General features: G+C 40.9%; 2 protein-coding genes across 6 annotated transcripts in view; both read right to left on the bottom strand.

The window, feature by feature from the left end:
* Positions 1 to 20,275, bottom strand: part of LOC131114761 (bromodomain-containing protein 3-like) — a 196,983-nt gene that overhangs the window by 60,809 nt on the left and 115,899 nt on the right. The gene's annotated exons all lie outside the window — the stretch shown is intronic.
* The window catches only part of rxraa (retinoid X receptor, alpha a), an 85,512-nt gene that overhangs the window by 34,163 nt on the left and 31,074 nt on the right, over positions 1 to 20,275 (bottom strand). The gene's annotated exons all lie outside the window — the stretch shown is intronic.

The raw sequence follows: 20,275 nt of genomic DNA, 5'->3' as shown, positions 1-20,275 counted from the left end.
AGAATGGAAGAGGTTGCCTCACTCTGCAAATATACGCTAAAAGGTCCCTGTATAGCAGAAACACACTTCGAGCCTTTTGTTTGTTCATCAATAATATGTCTCTTTTGTGTGATTTGCATGAGTACACGTCTGTTTTCTGTTTGGGGCATTTAACTTAACGAGGATGAATCTTTGCATCACACTACAGTGCAATTGCATATACTGCAGTTGCCAATTCAGCTCAACCAAACACTTTCCTGCACATCCTGCTTGCCTCTCGAGCACTTCCCGTGAGCACATACACACACAGTTCTCATCCTTTTGAAAACAAACGCACATCCTTCTTAATAAAGGCCTAACAACAGCTCTGCATCAGGCTGTATTAGTTCAGTGTTTAATCCTCAGACTGATTCCCCTCAAGCTTCTATCCCTCCAATTACATTTTTTTCCCTAAAATGCACCCACACACATAATTCCTGCAAAAAGAAACAAATAAATAAAAAGCTCTGCCTGAGCCAGCAATTCCCACAACCCTTCTCCAATTGGGTTTTAATTCAAGCAGATAAAAAGAGCTGTGGTATTAGAGTTGCCAATCTGCCATTGTAGGTCTCAGCATGGGAGGGAGGCACTCAGCTGACAGATTCCCAGCCATTGTGGGGGATAACAGACTGGAAGGTAGATCTCACTCTCGCTCACTCTTCATCCTCTAGTTTTTCCTTCCAATCCATTTTTCTTGGATGAAAGCAGAACATTTATTTCAAAAATGACAACATCCTCTCTGATAGTCATCTCGGAGATTAACATAAAGCAAGTGATGTGAGCAAAGCGCCGCAACAAAACGTCTCACAGTCAAATAAACGTGTGCCTGTGTTTGCATGTTAATTCATGTTTGCCAGAGTGATGTTACTGAAGGAGGGGGGAAGCATTCTGTTCACATCCTGCCTACACACAGGAGGATAGCAAGGGAAAAGAAACAGATAGTAAAGTATCCTAAAATTAAGGCAGCACACTGAAAGTATGATATTTTACATAAAATTGAAAACGGATTGTATAGCACTGAAGTTGGAGTGCAATATTGTTTTTGCCTGATCTGAAAATACTGGTGAGAGCATTTTGAGCGGCAATAAACATGCAAATGACCATTGATACAAAAGCGTTTCAATGTGGCAAAGGTGCTGCAGCATCAAAGAAAAGAATGGCAGTCATCCAGGTTCCACGCATGCCGACATACACCAAACACTGATTCATGTTTTAGTAGAAAAACAAAACACACTTTGCTTCTGTCAAATGCAGCCTGGCCCTGTCAACTGACCTGGCAGATAAGTGCACCACTGACTGTTACAAATAAGCAAATTAGAACCCATCTTGTAGGCATATTTCCCTATATACCGCCTCCATTCTCCAGCCAAACATCTCTTATTCCTAAACGATACTTCTCCTCATTTTCCTTTTTCCCCTTGTGCTTTTCTTCTTTCTTTACGGTGTGAATACGCTGAGAAAATTAGCCAATTTGGGCTGTGTTGTTGTGGTCTATATAAATGGACTGAGAGATGACTCCCTTTAGCAGAAACAGGCAGCAAAATTATGGCATGTGTCATTTGAGCAACTAAACAACAACCTGATTTCTGTTGAGGGTTGTGCCGTCATGGATGTTTGCATAGACAAAGCCTATATCAGACATGTCATGTTGTTCTTCGGGTGACAAACTCACGTTCTTAATTCCTAATATGGCATTTCATAAATGCAACATCCTATCCCATCCGTTTTTGAAACTCAAGTCAAGGCACCAGCTTGTTTTGTAACCTTTTTTGTTTTCATACAAGCTCAGGCATTTGCCTCTAAAACGACCGACAGATGCACATTTTGCACTCCACTAACTCGCCTCTTCTATTATTCATCGTTTGGTGCGACACTGGAGGTTTAGTGCAACGCAAGGCCAGTGGATGTCTCTCAATACAAATGATGCGTTTATCTTTCCTGACATTTATATACCCATAATTTAATGGCCATCGGTAGTAACTTTTGCTTTGGGTTGTTTCGTAAGCTTACAAATGCATATAAACGTTCAGGTTTGTAATAAGGCAGCAGCGAGGGTGGAGGAAAGGGGAGAGAAGTAGGACTTATTTCTGGAATTCAATAGTGTTTGTCTCCTTCTTGCAACTTACCGCAACGACTGCTTGGCTCTTGCAACTTACAGCAGTATTCAATAAAAGACAGCACAGACTAGTGCTGTAACTTAGTTAGCAAAGAACTACAGATCTTGGCCTTGGTCCGCTATGTGGTGATGGCTGGACTACAGAGAGTCATAAGTAACTTATACCTACAGTGTTGTGTAAGCAAAGTGTGGTTCCTAGGAGACAGAGGAGAGACTGGTCAAAAACTGTTTGTTTCTTCTGTTGATTCGAAGTGCCAAGTATATTTTCTTATTATTCACAGGGCCTTTTAGGAGAGGCAGGTGAGTCAGTTTCGAAATGCACCAAGCTCCCAGAGCACAGTCAGGATGAGATGCTCATCATTAGCATTTCTCCAGGAGCCTTCAGAGTAGGAAGAAAGACGAGGGTAAAGAAATTCAACAAAAATCCCCGGCGAGTCAGACGGTTGCATAAAAACCCAGAGCCCAAAATAACTCCGAACTGATTCTAACGACATAATTTTTGGAGTCTTTACAGTTGATATCTATATCACCATGACAACAGAAGGCTGACATTTCATTCACTATTCCATGGAGCCCTGTGGGTTGCTGCTCAGATTATTATTATTATATCCTGTAAATTCAGCAATATTGTCTATATATTTGTTTAAATTAGGGTTGGGCAATATTTTGTATGTGCTGGTGTTGTCACATATCTGCTCCTGCCTCCAGCTTGCTAGTTCCTGCCTTCTCCTGGTTTGCTTTTCCATGTTTTCCAGATGTCCTGGAGCGGGCTGGAGGCGGGAGGACTGGGCACACCTGAAGCCCATCTAATCAACTGCCCATTTAAGGCCGCCGCTTGCAGCGGGAGTCGCTGGTTCCTCGTTATTGTATCCTGCTAACCTACTGGCGCTTCAGTCTACCCAGCTCTCCCTAGCCGTCCAGCCAGCCTCCCGCTGTTCTATATGATAGTTTCTGTTAGCTGTGCTCTGTGGCGAGATTTTTTTGTTTGTCACCGTGTCTTTCCTCGCCACCACCTTGTGTTGCCCTCTGGGCAGTTTTTTCTTGGACTTTGCCTATTAAAGGACTTAAACTGCAACTCCTGTTGGCCTTCCTCTGCATCTGGGGCCCAATCCTTGACACCCTGTGACAAGGTGTGCTGGTATAGAATCTTCCAATTAAAAAAAATACCCGTATAAATGAGCCAAAGTTGATATAAGATGAATGAAATGTTGTCTGAACCATTGGAATTGCATGGGCTACTACATCTTCCTTCATCACAAGCACAGTCATTATAGTTTGTTGAAGATTTCGTAGCAATGTTTACAGAGACACACATCTCATTAGAAAAGTTAGGCAGTTTGTGACCAATAAATAAATGTGCTTTACAATTGGACAAGTGTATTTCATTATATGGCTTAAGGTTTGAGGCCGCATGTAGGCCACACAATCAGGACATGGGTTAGATTTTCTTCTTGGGCATCTCTGTGTGGAGTTTGCATGTTCTCAGGGTACTCAGGCTTCCTCCCACATTCCAAAAACATGCTAGGTTAATTGGCGACTCCAAATTGTCCATAGGTATGAATGTGAGTGTGAATGGTTGTTTGTCCATATCGTTTTTTTAAGCAATAATTTGTAGGACATTCATTGTCCAGCCTGTGATTGGCTGGTGAGGAGTCCAGGGTGTAACCCGCCTCTCTCCCAAAGTCAGCTGGGATAAGTTCCAGCATACACGCAACCCTAGTGAGGATAAGCATCACACTATGCATGGATTTAATTTTATTTAACTTATGACAGTGAGCTACAGGTTGGGCTTTGGACATCTGCTTTAAAAACAAATCAATATCTTGGGGCAAACAGTCCACTCTTTAACATTATGCAACACCTGCAACAGTAGTAACTTATTCCAAAATCTACACAGAGGAGTAGACAACGGGTGGATTCTTCAATCTTTGTCCACTTAAAGATACACCGTTGGAAAAAAACAAGCTTCTTTTATCTATCTCACTCCTACATCCACAGTCGAATGTGAAGCTTAAGTAAGGTGCCTGTCAAGACAAGTTGGGATCAGACAGACTCGCTAAAACTACAGCTGGGCCTTGACAAGTCAAATCAAAAGTATTCAATCCCCTGCCTTTAACATGCCAATCTGCTGACATCCATGATCCAACTTGCAGACTAAAATACGAGAGAAAAAGAAACAGACTTAATGTAGACTAAATGGCAAAAGGATTGAACCAAAACAGGCCACCCGTAATTTCAAAGTAGGTGGGCCACAATCATTTGACACAGTGTTGATATAACCTGATTCTCTTTGCCTGCTGAAACAAGTGCTCTCATTAAAGACTTAAATCGTTCCCGCTTCCCTCCTTATTAGTGTTTCTCCCAGCACACATTTTGTTTTTCTCATATTTCCTTCCACTGACCAGATCCTATGTGGATAAAAATGCTGGCTCCTGGGGCATGTCTGTGCCCTCAGTGACTGTTGGGTGTCTGAGGAGGTTGTAGTGTTGCGGCTGCCGATGGCTGGACGCCAACGGCAGCCACATATTACTGGAGCTATTGCAAACAGCTCTACGACTGCCAACACTCCAGTCTGCTGATATGGCCTAATTGTTCTCTTCAGCTCTGAAGTGATATACCCATCCCTGACTGGGAGCTCAGAGCAAGAGCTCTATGAGCAGAGCTGTGCAGGTTTGAGCAAATGCTGCTGAGAATAGCCTATGAGATAAAAGTATTCCTGTGAAAACTGTGGAATATATTTCCCTGCCTTTATTCTGAAAAATAGAAAAACAAGAAGCTATGATACAGCATTGTCAGGGCCTTCTCTGCTGGCCTAAACACTATCAGAAGCACTGACCAACACTTACAACATAAATGATTGTATCAATCTGTTCCCAACAGTCTAAATTAACTTTGTCGCATGTCTCTTGGATGCACTGCAAATGTAAACTGTAAATGTAATGCATATGTAGGTTACATTTTTTGTCCAATCAGATTTCAGCTGCTATGTGTTACCAGGCAGTGTAATCTGTCCAGGACCTTCAGAATCATTACTCCTGGCCCATGTCTCTTAATACCAATGTGGATGTTCCTTTAAGCAGGCTCCAGCACCCCCGCGACCCTCGTGAGGACAAGCGGTAGAAAATGAATGAATGAATGAATGAATGTTCCTTTAAGCAGATTTCAAATTTAATTTTTCAATACCTTCAGCATTTTTCCTTCGTTTGATTGGTTAATCAGAGCGAAACTGTTCGACAAATAGTTTGCAGCAATCTGGAAAGGATGATGAATTTTGTCTATAATCATCTCTAGTGAGAATTTTTGTTTTTTTTGTCATGTTATTAGATAACGGTTGATGATGGTTGAATATGGCCTATTATTAGTCAATACATATCTTTTGTAGTTATCATGAGACATTACCTTACATGACATGACCTTATCTTGCACTTGTCAGCCTTGAAGGATTTGATTACGTGTCTTCCCATTCTGTGCGGAGGTGGTACGTTTTGGGCTTTTTATTTTGTCCTTCCCCAGTCAGTTTCAAACTTAAGTTTTGAATAAACAAATTGCAGGCAAACTAGTTAGCGCCATAGCTTGCTATGTTTAAAGCAGCGTTTGTCTCTCTGCAGAGATCCTGCACGTATGAGTTGTACAATGTGGTGTAAACAAATACTGTCCATTACTACGTTTATGTATGCCAGATCAGATCAAGTAACAAACATCATAGTGTGGATGGATGATAGACTGATGTCAATGTTTTTTTAATGCCATACAATCAACCCAATGCTAACGATTTCTTATGTCCTGTTATCGCCCATCATGTTTACATATTTGGTAAGGGGCTCTACAGAGCTCTAATATGTAAACATTACTCTTGAAAACATTTCGACCAACCTTAACCCGAAAAAGCCTAGGAGCCAGAGTGGTAACGTATCCTGGATCACCTAGACATTTGAATCATTGAAATAAAAGAACCGGTGCATCTATTGTACTGCAAAGAAGACCCCAAGAAAGTGGAAACAGGAACAACTACTGAGAAAAAGATGTGATACGCAAATGAAACACAGCCAGCCAACTGAATGCACCACACAGGCTATCCTTTGGTCAGCAGCTTATAACAGGAGCTGCACCTTGACAATAGTATTAGATCAAAGAGAAGACAGAGAGTAATAATTGTCCCTGCTGCCTGTGGAGCAGACACCAGAAGGAGATTACATTTGCAACAGATGCTCTTCTGGTCTGTTTGAGGACTTATTTCAGTTCAACATCATTGCCTGTGTATGAAGACATGTGAGCATGGAAATTATTATTATATAATACTAGTGTAGATATAATTATTCTTGTATATTTTAAAGATAAACTAAAGTAGTGAATTGGACTTATGTATTAATTCAATTGCAGTTTTGTGAGTCAGCCAGGAAGCTGTGATTCAAGCTTCCTCTGTGAGATGAAAATCACCACCCAGGCGCCTTATCTAGTCGTCCTACCGCCAAAACACACTAGAAAGCTTACGGTCGAGTATATACACAGCTCAAACACAGGGAGATAACATGACTGCAATGACTGGCAGCAATGGTGCGAAATCTGATCGCACTTTCATTTTTTTCTTCAGCTTTGTTATCAAACGTTTGACAGTTTAATTTGATAAAATCGCATACAGGATGATCAAGTACCTCATGTCAAGGAAGTGAACCTACATATATATATACATATATATAAAACACACGTCTTTGCAGTGAATTAGCTTGACATTTACAATATAACTGCACCACAGACGACGCGGGTATAGAAATAAACACTTACACACTAGTATACAGTACTTACAAGGCAAAACAATAATTATATATGAGTTAGAGTGTTGGTTTGATGAACTCCTGACATTATATTATTCATAACTATACATTATAACTTATCACCAATTCAAGGTACATAAGTGAGGTTTTATGCCACATTAAGTGTACAATTATGGAACTTCAATGCACAAAAAAAGAAATAATGTTTTGATTAAAAAAAATATTTGCCAATTTGCAAGGTTGCGATTGCTGACTCACAAATATTCAAAGACATTTGCTCCAACCAGAGTCTACCGAGCACTCCCAGCTCTGTTTGTTCACGTGAAACCACATGAATCTATTTGAAATAGCCAATGCAAAATAAAAAGCTGTTCAGTCTACTTTAATTATATCTGCTGACTTTATTTGTATGTTCGGCAATCCACACGTTACAAAGTAATCTGCTTGTGCAGTATAATTGGGCAATTAAAGAAATTAGAAAATAAACGTAATCTCGCCTTTTGCGTTCTGCCATCCAGATGAACTATCTGACACTTAATGACTTGTTGGCAAATGATGGATGATTTCCATTTGTATTACGGAATCACTTAGCACAGAAACCGGTGGTGGAATGCTTGTGTGTCTGTGCATGAGAGAACACCTGGATGGTGTTTTTTTTTAATGCCTTCCTTTTCAGTATTCACCATCCTAAGGAGCAATATCCATTGACATATTGGGGTAAACTGAGCGATGATTTCAAGGATTTGGACTGCTTTAAATCAATGACTTTATTATACCCCTGCCATCTGGATATATGACTCTTTTGTTTTAGGATGTGAGGATCGAAATGAAAGACGGCCAACTGTGTGTGGATCTAGCTCCAGGAACTGAATTGGGACGTTCCCTTTTTGTTCTTCCTCTGTGTAACTAGCCTACAGCAAAGGTAGAGGAAAGACGGGTGAAATGAGTAATGGGTTGTTGAATCAGAAGAAACAAAGGGATAGCAATGTGAACACAAGGAAATACGAGATCAGAACAGGGAGCAGGAGCACAAGCAATCTCTCAGAGAAATTCTACGACCCTTGGGGTTTGATTAGAGGGTCAGAGGTGAATGGGGTGGTCCAGCAACACTGGGAAATATGATGTGTCTACGTGCTGCAGGAAGGGAACTCATAGGCTTGGGACACACGCAGGAAGGGGGTGGGGGTTTGTACAGTATGTGCGTACATGAGTATGTTCTGTGCGTGATTATAAGTGGAGGAGTGTACTTTGGATCAGTGTTTGGACCCACAGCAAGCAAACATGCCTCCCTTGGATCCACAGAAGACATTCTGTCCAGTACACACTAGCTATTGGCCCATCATAAACAAATAAGTTACATATGCAACCTTGTTCAACTGAATGATAGGTTCCAAGTTTCACAGACTATGTACTGAATACAATTTCATTGTTTCTTTCTGTTTACTTAAGTAAGCCACTATTGTACTTTTAAGAAAAGCCCCCAAAGATTGCTGTGAGTCTCTGATAGGCCCATCAAGCCACACTTGCCACTCACGCTCCACCCACACCCAGCCGCCCAACTATTTGAGAAGCACTGCCTTAGGGTCACCTGTAACTTTATTATATCAACACACCACACATTTTATATGATTTTTAAGCTTGTAGGGACAGTTTGAGGACAAGGCTTTTTCTGCCAGGTCCTCCAATCTAACATCACTGCCTGGACTCTTAATTTATCTTCAGGATGAATGGGGGACAACTCTCCCCCCCCAAAAATGCAGATGAGCTGAAGTTGTTCTGAGTGGTGCAACCATACAGTTTTTAGTCTGGTGCAAGATCAAAGAAGGATCAAGGGTCTGGTGCATAACTAGAATTGTTAAATCGTTCCTCAGGGGGATGGAGACATGTTGTGAAAATAAATGAATACATAAAAAAAAGAGTCAAGCACAAAAGGTGGTCATCCAAAGAATTTTGAGCGTGAACGGGCCTCTAAGTGGACCTGCCATCCATGAAGATGAGAACAGAGTCAGAGCCGACTCTTTGTGTCTTTCATCTATCCCTGGTGCTCATGCTCCCACATTTCATTTTCCCATTCTCTTGCTCTCATCTGTTCATGCTTCTCTCTCCATTTCTTTCCACATCCTTCACTGTTTCACTACAGCATTCAATGCTCATCAGAGGAACTCCCAGGAGGTGGAGATAATCCCAGTTCGAAGCGTGAGTCTTTCATGTTCAAGGAAGACTCACTGGCGAGAATAGTGGGAGCTCAGCATCAGCTACCTGGCCATGCCGTGCCTCCATTCAAACCCCCTCTACACACACTCTCTTCTTGTTTTTGTTTATGTTCCTTTTCATTACGGAGCCCATTAGTTCTGCGAGGGACGTGACTAACAGCTCTTGCTTGTGTTTAGACAGCACGCGTACAACACAAACACCAGGGACTTCGACCCATCTCCAGGTGTTTAACATTGACTGCTGCTCTAACTTATGCATGCTCTGGATATCCCCGAAGAGCCCCACGAGGAAGGTTACTGCAGACAACTATAAAACAAATGCTTAAAACAAAATGGGGGCTCAAGACTTTTCACTCACAACGGAATTGAAAATGTAACTTATTGAGACAGAGTCATTGGAGTTAAGAGTGATTTGTTGATTTTTAACCCCAGAGGTTATATAGGCTATATTATCAGTACATTATCATATTACTATCATAATATTATATTATTATTATCATAATATTATCAAGTATGAAGTACACATGATCTGAAGATGTGTTCACATGCAAAATCATCATACAGTGAGTCAATAAAGTTATAAATAAAATAAAGTTAGTATTTTCTTTCATTAGGAACTGAAAAATGAAAGTATAATTGTGGAGGCGATGGGAGAAGAGTGGAGGTTTGCCCTGGAAAGGAGAGGAATGAAGATAAGCCGCAGCAAGATGGAGTATGTTTGTGAATGAGAGGGACCCAAGTGGAAGAGTGAGGTTACAGGGAGACGAGACCAGCCATGTTGTTTGGTCCAGAGACAGTGCCACTGAGGAAAAGACAGGAAGCAGAGCTGGAAGTAGCAATGATGAGGATGCTGAGGTTCTCATTGGGAGTGACCAGGATGGATAGGATCAGGAACGAGTGCATCAGAGGAACATTACATGTTAGAGGCCTTGGAGATGAAGTGGAGATAAATGAAACTTGAAAGTGTGATGTTACTACCTGGAAGAATATCCAGCAATGCTCCACAGAGGGCTTGGAAGTAATTAGGTGTAAGAACGCAATTTTGCATGTGACAAGCATTACCTAGCAATCGCATTGCAGTGTTTATAATGGGATCCTATTTTGGCTAGTTGGTGTGAAGCAAATGAGCACAATTAGTACTGCAAATACGGAACACTGTAAACCGAGGAATATCTGTAGTTTGTGTTATTCAGCATATAAAACCATACTACAAGGCAATAGTATTTTTCCAAAGTCTGATTGTTGAACAAAGCTCCCTCAGTGCTGTCAAAAAAAGACGAACATTTTTCCGATGATGCAACTTTTATTGCTTTGACAATTTTGCTGGGAAAGTCCTTTTCTGGAAGGTCCATTCAGCGGTGATAAAAGTCAATTTTCTTTTTTAGCTTTTGCCTCCCATGGGCTGAACGTCGATGAATTATGTGTTGGGATTGGCAACATGACAGCAACCAAATAGAGAGTGTGTTATGACTGGCATGGGTCGACATGTTTGAAAGACACAAGTGGCGTTCATCGGCTCACGCTGGTTAACCCAAAGATGGACGTCACCTCAGCTGTGAGTGAAAGCTACTGATGCTTGATGCATGTTTGAAGGCTCAAAGTGGCAAAAGAGGAAAGCGAGCGCGAGGGGATTGGCAAGAAAACACAACCTCAGCGGCCGACCTGACAGGGTCAATCTCAACAGCAGTCAATAGAAGACGGTCAGTCTGCTGACTTCCCTCTGTTACATTTTTACTGGCATCTTTCCAACAAATACAGTACATACAGTCCACTACAACTTTCAAAAGGAACTTTGACTTGATTTTTTTTCCCTTTTTCCTTCATGAAAAATGAACTCAAATGCCAAAAATCCATATTTAAAACAGGCATAACAACCATTGTAATAAAATTGAGCGAATTGAGCAAAATGATTGCAAGTAGTCAGTCATCCAAAAAATAGAAGATTACTTTTTTATTTTAACTTAAAGACTTAATAAAAGCTGATGTAATAAAAATGCAAGGTCACATTCACTTGGAAATGTTTTTTTATGGATTTTGAAGGGTAGATGTTTACTCCTCCTGCCTCTTTACATTGCTAGTCTCCATCAGGAGTGTCCAAACCTTTTCCATGTAAGGGCCACTTTGAATATTTGTAATGCAGCACATGCTGATAAGTTTTTTTTCCTGATTTTGATGTTGTTTTTTAATTCAGATATTTATTAATTTATATATAAATACATTAAGCCCCTTTCTTAACTTTCTTCTTAAAAAATCTTCGTAAATTTGCTTTTCGTAATATTATGCCTTTATTCCCATGAAATTCCCATCCATAAAATTATAGCTTTACCCCCAACAAAAATTTGCAAAAATGACTTTATTTATGACTTTATTTTGTTTATTTTATTTTGCTTTTCATAATAGTATAACTTCAATTTATAATTCAATATTTCAACATTATGCTACTTGGTTGACATATTAAATACTTATTTCCAGTATACATTATTATATAGTGATTTTTTTTTTCTTGTTGTGTTGGATTTTTAGAATGTGCGACGGGCCATGAATGGCCCCCAGGCCGCACTTTGGACCCGCCAGGCCTGCATGAACTGAATTGACCCTGAAGACTGCACATTAAGGAATGGCTGTATCTTCACTTCAGGTTCATTTTGCTTTCCTTCCCTCAGAGTATTAAGATTTTTTCCTATAACTTATCTTCCTTATCTGCCCTTATGACCCCCAGAAATCCTACCATGACTAACTAAAGGCTTCTTCAGGGGAAAGAGGATATGGGATTTTTCATCTGCACTATTTCGTCTTTTAATCCTTTTAATATGTTTAAAGGCTCCTGTTTGTGTAAGAGGAAAAACATCGAAATACCAAAAGGCTAAACCGAGTAAGAAAACTAATGGTAGGTCAGTGACTGATAACACAAAAATGCAGCTCATTAGCACACACTGAGAGAAATATTTATTTGGAGCGCAAATGCTTGCGGAGGGCTGAAGCTCACATCAGCTGAGTATAAGTCTTTTCTCTATGGGAGTGTCACTGCACGTCGACAAGGAGCGGGACTCCCACGGTCACACGTTGCCTCTGGAGATAAGTCATGGATCTTTTACAAACACACAGAGACTTGAATAACACACCAATTAGACCACAAAGCAAGAGGCCCAACGGCTTCCCCTTTTGGGATGAAAATAGAACTCATAGATACTGTAAACACGTTGCACAAATGTATGCACCAAAGCCCACCACGCACAGGCATGAATGCATAAACATACAGATACCATGGAATGATCAAATGATGCTCCATTCCCACCCACACAAACAACACACACATTTAGACTTAGATAATAAACACAATTTGGTGCCTTTAATTTACACCAAGAATCTGAAACCGAACCAACAATGATAACCAACAATACTATGAAACGGTGCTGAAATAACTACTATTAAATTGGGAGGATAAGTCATTAACTACTTTGGATAAATGTCACACAAACAAAATAAAAACTATGGGTTTTGATATTATTAAAGCCCTCTAGACATGAAAAAAACACCCATGTAGTGACCTTTACACTCGTATTACCCGAGAAAGTAGACATAATTGGTAAATATGCTAATTAAGACATAAATAAGACTCAAGCTCGTGTGTGCTTAGGTAAATGTGTTCTCTAGGTGATCTGAGACAGGAAGTGATGTCAGGTTCAGAGTTTAGATTGAGGATGGTGTGGGTTACTGCATCAACAGTGGCCTGTGTTTTTATTAGGGATTTTTATTGAGGATTATTCTGTCTGATCATTCAAACCTTCAATAAAAGCCTGTTGGAAAACTGGAATGTTTGTTTTGTTTTGGTTCTCAAACACGGTCTCAGCTGTCATACAATATTGCGTGTCATAATTAATCTTGTGGTACTGTATTACTAGAGATGTGGACAGACTACCTCCAGCATTGCTTGTTTATTCAGCTTTTTGGGTGTCTGAAACTGATCGATGGGATTTTGCATTGCAGAAAAAACCCTTTGGAAAACATTAATAACAAAAAAAGGTACCACTGTATTGGAAAAGGTCAATATTTACAATAATAACATATTTCAAGAGTTACAGTACTATATCTCATGATAACAAATAAGTCATTTGGTTCAGAGAAAGCAGACTAGCTATCAGTTTGTATCTTTTCACCGTTATACTGAAAATATCTAGATTTATGAGCCACAGTGACATGAAGCTAGCAGAATCTGAGACAGACACTTCGATGAACCTGTCTGAGCTCGGCATGCTGCTGTTGCTTTTCAGTCAGACGCTGACTGATTGCTACCTATGGCTCTTGAAGGGCATCGGGAGTTTAATCACCTATAACCGCAATTACCGACGTACACGTCAGACTCATAAAGCACTGAAACAAGATGAGAGTCTCCCTCCTATCCTCCCCTTGGCGCACATCAGCCAAATTCCACTAAAGCCCGAGGAGGAGCAATAGAGCTGAAGGCATAAGCTCAGAGTGAGAGCCCCTACCTAGAGTGCTGCATTAGAGGGAGAACTGCCGCACATTAATTAGTGCTTTTAATATACTTATGAACCATTAAACAAGTCATTATGTGCTGACTGTGAAGTAGCTGTGCCTTGTTGGTTGAGTGAAGAGGTGTGTGATTTTTGCTGAAGTTATTTGAAGATCTTTCGAAGCCTTGAAATGCACGATTCAAAGGTCTGATCTACTATCAGCAATTGCAGAAAAAGGCAACATTAACATATCAAATACACAAACACACAAGCACATTTACACCTAAAGTGTACGGATGTGCATGTGAGCACACACACACACACACACACCCTTAATGATCTTTAAAAGCTCATAGTACACAGTAAGACAGGCCTTAGGATGGATTAAGATGCAAGCCTTTATCAGTGGGTTCCCACAATCCCCTGTGGAATATCTCAGCTCCCTCTTTTTTATTTATTTTTTGTCCACTCGCTTTCCCCCTTTCCTCCGTAGCTCAGGGGTAGCGCTTCAGGAGGAAAATTAAAAAAAGAGGGAGAGGAAACTGTTGGAGGAATACTTGAACACATGGACAGCCCACTGGCAGGAGGTCAGCTCCTTTCTTACATTCATGGTGCTTGACACTTTAGCAGCAATTGACATCCAAATTCATTCATTATAGTCTTTGAAAGTCAAGCGCAAGAGTGAATAGGGCGGGGTGGGTGTGGGGGGCAGTTTATTCCACTGCCAAATAGGATAGGCTGGCAGGGGTCACCGGGTCAAATGGTTGTCATCTGCAGTGATTGGAGATAATCGAAAAGGAGGGATCACATGGTAAAGAAGATTAACCCCTCTGCATTGGCTGTGCTGTGAATGCAGAGTCTTAGCATTGGCTTCAATTATCAATCAAGCATGAGGCGGCTACTATACGGTTTCTGACAGCGTGTCCCATTTAGTCAATACAATCAAAGCAAGATCAGCACGTCATATCAAATTCTTAATTAGAGTGGCACTGAAATGTCTTGCCCTGCCCTATTAGTGTAGTTATTTTATTTAGCTTTTGAGTAAAATTAATACATGACATAAATGAAGCATATAAATATAGAGTAATTGTGTATACTCTATGTGGCTATTTAAATATGATGTTGAGTCAGTCTGATGAAGTTAGGAGGGAAAAAGACCCTTGCAAAGCCAAAAGCTACAGCAGCCATGTTGGAATATGACGAATGAGCAAGGTGAGCCCATCAACACAAACAAGACAGTATGCCAAATTTATTTGAAAGTCCTAGTAACATAAAACGCAACAAAACAAACTAGTACACATCAAACATATCCACGTAAGACAGTTTTCCTAGCTGGGAAAAAAATACACATCAAAATGCATAAAGTTGTTGCAAAAAAAAATTAAAAAGAAAAAATAGTTGAAAAGTCAGCATTTCGAGAAATGCTGCAAATGTTAAACCATATGAATTGCCTGTGAGAGAATACAATTTTTTTTTCCAGATATGCCATTCACTTGCTTTTTTGAGCTATGTAATTTGCTAATGGAGGGGGTCCCATTAAAATCTTTTAGAGTGCTATTTTTGGGTGGGGCTGGCTCTGTGCAGCTAGAACTAATTGATGCGTTAAAACAGCCATTTAGATAGGAAATAACGAAATAAATGAACAAAAAATGCATACCTGGAAAGCAGCAAATGCCATGCACAAATGTGTACAAGTTGGCAGGTCTGAATACAACTCTCTCAGAGTAAACCAAAACTGGATATACACAGTAGGTTATATCAGTACTGTTCTACATCAAATAGGGCCAGCGATGGGTGGCCATATTTTCACATGAGGACCAATTTACACCTTTCCTCTCTGCTGTTGAACTGTATTTGGGACAACTTACAGGGCTAACCTTTGAACTCGCCCGTTGACTGGGGGGGGGAGCAGCAGGTCACAAGATCACTGGAGCAGTTGATTCATGAGACGGTGGCTGCACAAGGCTGCCTGTGTCTCCCACACATGGACGCCTCAATAAATAAGCTCTCCGCCAGGGGCGATGAAACTATATGGACGTGAACATCAGAGGAAAACATCCAGTTTTCTCTCATCATTGCCACTCAAACAGACATGAGTGTTTTCCTCTGCTAACGTCAACAAAATTTCCCACATGATTGGCTCCAATTGAGTCGTCAGCTGCACACTGATGCGAGGTAAAAAAGGGTGCGCTGCCCTGTGTGTGAAAGGTCAATGTCTCTTTTGGGCAATGGCAGGCACACACTGTGTAAACAAGACAGGCTGAAGAAGACGTCACAATGACCATACTCATTGGCTTAGTTAGCCAGAAAGTACGTCCACTAAAATTCTTGTAACGTGTATCCAAAAACACAAGTTGGGAAAAATTCCACCTGTTAAACACAAACATATTTTTAACTCAAGACAACAGAGAGTGAGTGAAAGCAAAAGAGTGAGTGTCAAGTGTCTGGTGTGATAGGTTTTACTTTGAAGCATCATTAGCACTGCTTGGGTTTGACTAAGAAATTGCTCGGCAATTCAAAGTGTAACGAGGGAAGGAAACAGTCTGTCACATTAAGCAGCCTTCACAGAAATGAAACTAGCAGTTAGTAAAACATTATACTATGCTCCCATGTCAGAGCAAAAGTGAAAAGGTAGTCCTTGTCATGTGTCAATGGTAGTTTGATTCCTCATCACTCAAGGCATCACATCGGGACTCACAGTGAACACATTTGTGCTGAATAGAATTCTACAAAAATACATATTAAATCATGCCTGTATCTGGAATTATTCATTCATTCATTTTCTACCGCTTATCCTCACAAAGGTTGCGGGGGTGCTGGAGCCTATCTCAGCTGTCTTCGGGCGAGAGGCGGGGTACGCCCTGGACTGGTCGCCAGCCAATCACAGGGCACATATAGACAAACGACCATTCACACTCACATTCATACCTATGGACAATTTGGAGTCGCCAATTAACCTAGCATGTTTTTGGAATGTGGGAGGAAACCGGAGTACCCGGAGAAAACCCATGCATGCACGGGGAGAACATGCAAACTCCACACGGAGATGGCCGAGGGTGGAATTGAACTCAAGTCTCCTAGCTGTGAGGCCTGCGCGCTAACCACTTGGACGAATGACAAACAAAATAAAATAATAGCTTGCATCAATCCAGCTAAAAATTCTAAAAGAAAAAGGATCAGTGTCTACTACTGCCCCGATTAGAGATAAAACGAGAGATGTTACACACAGCCTGTAGCCACTTCTGTAATTTAATGCATCTTTCAAGGACATTTTCAACAAATATCCCAATTAGAGAAGGGATTCCTCTGGTTATTATTCCCTCATTCTCTTATGCTGAGTTGATATACTTTCATCGATGTCAGGGCTTGGTTTCTCACATTTGTCGAGTAGCATTCTTACAGTATGTTTGATGTGTTTTAATGACTAGAATGTGAAAATAACTCTCACATATTGCTGTGTTAATGCTTACTATAGTTTTACCTAGTCATTGCAACAACAATTCAATATTTTTCTGCACAACAGCAATGCAGATGGATTTGCAGTTGAGTAAACCTGTATGTGAATTCTGCTGACACAATCTAGTAACACAAGAGGATATATATAAAAGATTAACTGACATTTTACAAGCTGTTTAAGACGGACAAAGTCAAACTTTTTCAGATAGTGAGAACTCGAAGGCCCGATAAATAGTTTTAAAGGCAGAGAAAAAAATGATCATTATGTAACCAACAGTGCTGTAATGCATGGGGTTTTATTTGGTGTACATGCAGTATGTACAGTATATAATCGTGTTCACTAATAAACATTGTGTGGGCAGGTAGCGAATGACAAAAGATGAATCTGACCTAACTTAACACAAAATCTGTAATAATAGACTTGTTTGTTTTTCTATTAACAGTTCCATTAACTGCTGTGTCAACCCGTGTGACCTCTGGCAGGCACACATATGGGGAAGAAGAGCACAGAGATCCATCTACAAGAGTGAATGGAGCTTGTCTGTGTTTCCCTTCCTGTTAAGCATGTGCATTCAATACTGTCTGCTGGTATTGGTTCATGTGCTCTGCCAATGAGTTAAGTTTGAATGATGGAATTGGCGGTCTGGACTGAGGCAGCCATCACAACAGTAGCCCGGCTGTTGTGTAATCATCAGGCTCATACACGCGTGCCCTGCTTGTGTATCACAATACATGCAGCAGATGGCAGGGACGTTGTTAAATAAACACAAATATGTGCTTGTTATAAGCTTGGGTTACAGGCAACTACTGCCTTTGAAATAGATGCCATAAAAAAATCACACCTGAATAACTTTAACAGATAGGAAAGACAAAAACAAATAACAGCAGAGTTTCTAAATAACAAACCATTACAGGAAGGGTTTCAATCAGTCATCACAGCCTTAAGCTCCTAGATAGGAACTACAGTCGATATCCTCTGAATGGTCTCATAATATTCAGTACAGAGTCACATTAATCATTAAACCCCTGCGGGTAGAGGGTCCATCTTCAAGCCTCAAGGCAGAAGTGAGCATGTCACTCACACAATGCTCTTTGGGTGCCTTAAAGGTCTGTCAACCAGAACATGTTAGCAGTACGATATACTGTATACCCAAGGAACTTAACCACACATCCCAAAGTTTAGACAAATACCAAGCAGAGATGTGCACATTCATTGCTTCATCGCCTTCTTCATTCATTTCTCACTTTATTCAGCCCCCTGCTCTTCATATCACACTCATCCTATCCATAACCTCATTTCAAAGTCATGCCACTGGTCAGTACAACAACATGAGTCAATTAGCTCAATGTCAATGACTGTAATGGAGTTATGGACACGATGCCCCTGTGGCGTCTGTGCAGCTTTTCACACAGGCTTTACAACATCACAGTCCCATTTACTGAGCTTTGACTCAAAGGCTCAAATCCCTGCAACAATTCCCATAGAAATGCCTCAAGTGTTCATGCACTGCATGCAGTATTACTGAGTTAATGCATCATACCATTTTATGACAATATTTCAAATTGTTCAAGCGGTCACACAGACCCACATTGCATGAAAAACATGAGCAGTAGTGGAGTTATGAATTAAAGTAGTGAAATTATTTTTGAAAAGTTTTTAATCAGATTAATCATGGTATGTAAATTAATCATGATTAATCACCATTTGCAACTGTCTTAGAATATGCCAATTTTCACGGTTTGATAAATTACAGGACACAGTTACATATAGTATATACAGCTCCAACGGAACCAAGCTAAAATGTACTACATGCCATAGTATAATTTGTTTGTCTATATGTCTCTAATGTTCTCCTACGACCAGCTTTTGTTGTGTTGATGTTCGGTGTTTGGAGAGTCCCTAAACCCCCCTCAGTGTGATAGAGATTGAGAAGATGTTTTGAGGACAAACAGAGAGAGAGACGTAGTTGCAAGTTGGAGATGATGTAGGAATTGAGCATTGCAAGCAAGGTAGGTATAAAGTGTCAAAGAATATTAAAAAATCATATTTAGTGGTGGCAGAAAGAGGTGGAGAGTGGCTAGCGCGCAGGTCTCACAGCTAGGAGACCCAAGTTCAATTCCACCCTCGGCCATCTCTGTGTGGAGTTTGCATGTTCTCCCCGTGCATGCGTGGGTTTTCTCCGGGGACTCCGATTTCCTCCCACATTCCAAAAAACATGCTTAATTGTCGACCGTAGGTATGAATGTGACTGTGAATGGTTGTTTGTCTATATGTGCCATGTGATTGGTCTGGCGACCAGTCCAGGGTGTACCCCGCCTCTTGCCCAAAGACAGCTGGGATAGGCTCCAGCACCCACCGCAACCCTCATGAGGATAAGCGGTAGAAAATGAATGAATGAATGAAGATTTAGTGATATTTAGTTTTCTCATTAGATCTTGGTAGCTCGTATGTTAGCCATTTGGTCACACTGCCGTATGCAAAACAACCCCTATTTTATTAATTGGTGGGAATTTCTTTATGTATGAGTGGGAAAATGAGGTTACAACTCGAGTCCCCACCACAGCTAGAGTGTCCTCCACAGAGTTACAACACGATATTTCCATTAGCTGCTGCATTACCACCACTCCACTGTACACCTCCACAAGCTGCTCTCCGCGGAGAAACCAAGTGGGGGATGCAAACACTTCTCCCTCACTTGTACGGCACACAACAACATTATCACACTCGGGTGGGCCTGTTGCTGTGCAGCAGACATGTGAAACTGGGAGGTCGGTGCTGTGCCACCCTGCCTCTTTACAACAATATCACACACACACATTTTAAGATGATCTTATTCAACCTTGAATCCCCAAATTTTCCTTCTGCCCTTTTGAGGGAGCACAGAGGTGCACCCTTGGGAAGCTAGCATGGCAGGTGCAACATGTCTGACCTTCCATCTTTGAGATCGTCTTCTGGTACATTCTGATCATCTACTTGGTTATGCTGCATCACCCTCCCCCCGCTGCCAAGCCAGTTATAATGCCAAGCATGTCGAATCACTTTAGTGTCAAAATACGGACAGACCATCCCCCCATCTTTGATGTCGTTCCAACATCTTTGACTGTCCCTGGTTTCTCCTCCTTTGAGACCGGAAGATGCCTAGGTTCATATTATCTATAGCTGCTCTCACGTTTCAGGTTCAAATGGATGAACTGCAACCAGCTGTCAACTCGAGAAAGAAATCA

This window comes from Doryrhamphus excisus, linkage group LG10 (assembly GCF_037039965.1).
Source record: "Doryrhamphus excisus strain RoL-2023G ecotype Guam linkage group LG10, RoL_Dexc_Guam_v1.1, whole genome shotgun sequence".
NCBI classification, from domain to species: Eukaryota; Metazoa; Chordata; class Actinopteri; order Syngnathiformes; family Syngnathidae; genus Doryrhamphus; species Doryrhamphus excisus.
This window is presented reverse-complemented; position numbering and strand designations above follow the sequence as displayed.